Source organism: Sturnira hondurensis, unplaced genomic scaffold, assembly GCF_014824575.4.
Source record: "Sturnira hondurensis isolate 20B ecotype Veracruz unplaced genomic scaffold, ASM1482457v3 Scaffold0000880, whole genome shotgun sequence".
In the NCBI taxonomy this organism is placed as follows: Eukaryota; Metazoa; Chordata; class Mammalia; order Chiroptera; family Phyllostomidae; genus Sturnira; species Sturnira hondurensis.
In genome coordinates this window covers 4,396,791-4,401,106 of record NW_028073511.1, presented here as the reverse complement: position 1 = coordinate 4,401,106, position 4,316 = coordinate 4,396,791, and positions in this window count along the sequence as shown.

Here is a 4,316-nt window from a genome sequence, read left to right as displayed (position 1 = left end):
ACTGGCCACGGCTTCGGGAATCCCCACGCTCTAGGCGCCTTGCGTCGCCGGGGGGCGTGGTCATGGGGCGTGGTCTTATGCGGGCGCCTGGTGCTGGGGAAAGACGGGTGTGTCCTAAGCGCGGCCGGCTGCTGGAGTCGGAAGGAGGTGTAGGAGTAAGGCGGTAGCGGGAAGGACGGGGAAAGATTCTGGTATTCAAAAAAAGAGAAAGAAAAGAAAAGAAAGTAGAGGAAAACATCATAAAAATATGGCGGGAAAGTCTTAGCGCTAGTTCCCCATCATCCAAAGAAGAGAAGTAGCTTCTCAGATTGTCACGCAGATATCCGCAGGATCCAGCCTTTTTCACGTTCACCAGCCTAATTTTCCACTTCTTCCAGGGACTACAGTCTCTCAATTGTCCTGCGTATTCGTTCAGGTCTTAAAATGCCCAAGCCCTGGGCATCTCTTTCAACCCTCAGCTCAAACTGTCACCTCCTCCAGAAATTCTTCTCCAATCCGCCTGCATTTGGTGCTTCTTTTGCACATGCACATAACTTCATTGTAGCTAACTTGTGCTGTCACTATTCACGTACGTGCTGTATCTAAGCTGATGCTCCCACAGGCAGACTCTGTCTGATTGCATCTTCATATTCCCCATTTCCCAGCAGGTGCCTGGCACACAGTAATTGCTTAATGAATAAATAGCATGGTATCCTCTAATGCACTAGGTATAATTCGCCTTAGGGCTTTTAGCTTTGCTCTTCCCTGTGCCTAGAATGTTATTTCTCCAGATAATTACTCCCATGCATGACTCTACTCATAAGTCACTGCCTCAGGGAAGCCTTCCCTGGCCACTCTATCTAAAACAGCATCCTCAGCCACTCTTTCTTATCTTTTCTTAATTTTTTTGTTTCATAGCACTTATTGTTATCTGACATATCAAATAAGCCTTTGTTTACTGACCATCTTCCATTATAATGTGAACCTCAAAGGTCTGGGACTTTTTCTCTCTCATCACTGTAGCCCCAGTGTTTAAAACAATTCCTAGCACAGTAGGTATTGGATAAATGTTTATTGAATTAGTAAACATCATGGAGATTAGTGATAGAGGGATTTTGGAATATAGAAGTAGAAAGGAGAGGTTAAAAGTACTACAAAATAGGCCAGGTAGCTTAGTTGGTTAGAGCGCTGTCTGGATACACCAAGGTCGTGGCCTTGTTCTCTGGTCAGGCACACGCAAGAGTCAATCAATGAATGCATGAATAAGTGGACCAAGAAATCTATGTCTTTGTCTCTGTCTCTGTTGTCTGTCTGTCCCTCTCAAAAATCAGTGGAAAAAAAAAGAAAGAAAGAAATACTACAGAATAAAATGTATTACAGGCCTTCAAGATCAAACTTGGCCCTATCAGTAATGGTAGCAAAGACAGAACCCAGGCTCAGAAAAGAAAGGAGTGGAATGAGAGCCAGGTGGAACTCGGGAGGTGGGTCCTCAGGGAGCAGAGTCCTCCTGGGAAAGCCATGGTTTAGGTAGAGGAAATGGCGTGGGCTGGAGGCCGAGAGTTTACTCAGATCTCTAGACAACATCCACCCCGAGCCCAGGCCTCTCTCGGCCAGATGGTTCCGGAGGCGCCTCAGCATCTGTTCCTCTGTAAATTATCCAGTGCTCCCTCCCGCCTGTCCTCTCTGGTGACAGCCGGAACAATTGTCCAGGAATTCCATCTGTTCCCCTGTCCTTCTTCCTTCCACTGCTCATGAACATTTCAGAGCGGAGAGGTGTCCCATTTCCCTGGGCCGAGGGAATAGGAGATGGGTCTGTCCCTTGGTAGAGCTGGCCTCGAGAACTCATTCCACCAATACACACAGAACCTTTGCAGAGACTCCCCAGAGGGACAGGTCAGTCATCTTTATTTCCCATCCTGTCCACACTTTCAATCCCATACAACTTTTTATTATTGTTAATTTAATAAAATTTCACTAAATGAATCAATCATACTGGTTTAAGCTCCTGCAGAGCTTAAAATAAGGGTTTCTAATCATACATTTCTGCGTGGTTCCCCTTAATTTGACAGTAAATACCTCCAAAATGTGAAATTCAGGCCTGACTGGTGCGGCTGAGTGGGTCATCCTGAATACCCAAAGGTCGTGGATGCTGATTCCTGGTCAGGGCACATGCCTGGCCAGGTCCTCTGTTGGGGGTGGGGGTCTGCAAGAGGCAAAGGATATATGTTTCTCTCCCTCTCTTTCTCCTTCCCTTCCCCTCTCTCTAAACCAATTAATTAACTAATTAATTAATTAATCTTTTAAAAATTAGAAAAAAAGACCACGAACTCAGATTCTTTGAAATAAGACTTTACTTCTCACTAAAAGGAGTCTGCCTGAAAGAGAAAATGCGGAAGCCGAGTTCCTTTTAGGGCTGACCCCTAGACCTCCTCCTCTGTACCTTTTCCAAATTTGTTTTGTGATCCACAGAGGGAGCCACAGAGAGAAGGAGGCCCATGAGCTGTCAGGTAAACAAACTTATGGTAGATAAATTTGAAAAGGGATTCAAGTTCATATTTTGTAAATAGGGAAAGTATCAATAAACATAAACATGCTTCTGAAAAGAAAAGGAGTCATGGTCCTCCAGAGTTTTGAACTTTTGGAATATGTGAGATAAAGATCTTTTTACTTGGAAGAGACTGCTTTACCTCATCGCTCCCTCTGTGGATGCATGTGTACCTATATATTCCTTAGACCACAGTTACGTAATTATTTACCATCGCTGCAAGAGAACTGGAAGGTGGTAAAGACTAAAGACCTCTTCTAGGCTTTCAGGGTTTTATAAAGTAACTGCAATTTGCAAAATAGGCTCACTGCATTTTGATAGCCATTTTCATATGGTTGTGCCTTGTGTCCACATATGTGGCTGCAGGGCCCACCTGCACAAGCATGGTCAAGTGCTTCCCAGGACACAATCCATCCAGACTGAAGATAGTTCTTTCTCCTGATTTTATTTATGTAGAGCTAGTCTCCCAGCTGGAATGGAGGCGGTGGCATGCGTGGAGTCCAGGCCCTTGAAATAGAAGTGGGTCCTGGACAAAGATAGAACTTTGAGCTCCAGATGTTGGAGAAAACTGCCGAAGAGTTGAAATCATCCTAGACTCAACCCCATAGTCCTCTGAACTGTTCATCGTGACAGCGAGAAGGGCCATGAAGCCACATGCAACGTTTATGGTTGCAACTGACATTGTCTACTAACAGTTTGAAACCAGGAGGCTGCCTATATTCTTACTTGTGACTCTGATTGGACATGCTGAACCCTAGTTACATGGTTGTTTTGACAATGATTTCAAAACTTCAAGAGGCGATAACTTAGTCTGCTTCCGTAGATTTAAGTTATACACATCTCCTGATTCTTCTGTCTATTAATAGAAGCCCACAGCTGCCACCCTGGGGGATAAACTTATATTGTGTGTAAATGTCTTTCTCCTAACTTGGTATATTGGATTTGATGGGAGCCCAAGATATGCAATTTTATTTTATTTTTTATTTTTATCCTCACCAGAGGACATTTTTTATTGCGTTTTAGAGAAAAAGGAAGGGAGAGAGAGAAACATCATCTCTCTTGTGAGAGAGAAGGATCGATTATAGGTGCTTGGACTGGGGATCATAGGCACCCATAGTGGGGATTGAACCTACAAACTAAGTATGTGCCTGACCAAGAATTGAACCTGCAACCTTTTGGTTATAGGACAATGCTCCAACCAACCTGAGCCACACCAGCCAGGGCAAGAAATGCAATTTTAAAGACTTTGAAAGTTGGTGGGATCTCTCATTCTTTAATATTCTTTTTTTTAAGATTTTATTTATTTATCTTTAGAGGGGAAGGGAAGGAGAGAAGGAGAGAAATATCAATGTATGGTTGCCTCTCGTGAGTCCCCTGCTGGGAACTGGCCCACAACCCAGGCATGTGCCCTGATGACTGGGAATCGAACCGAGATCGTGTGGTTCCCAGGCCCGCGCTCAATCCACTGAGCTACACCAGCCAGGGCTCTTTAATATTCTTAAAACCAGTTAACCCTTAAAAGATAATGAAGGCAGAAACTCAGACAAGTGAACGCCCATATGTACACCTGTATGTGCAACAATACTATTCATAGCAGCCTTATTACAACAGCCAAAAAGAGGAAGCCACTCAAGTGTCCGTTGACAGATGAATGGGTAACCATTCGTCTGGTATACACACACAATGGAATATTTTTGAGCCATAAAAAGGAGGGAAATTCTGACACATGCTACAACATGGATGAACCTTGAGGACATTATGCTGAGTTCAATAAGCCAATCACAAAAGGAAA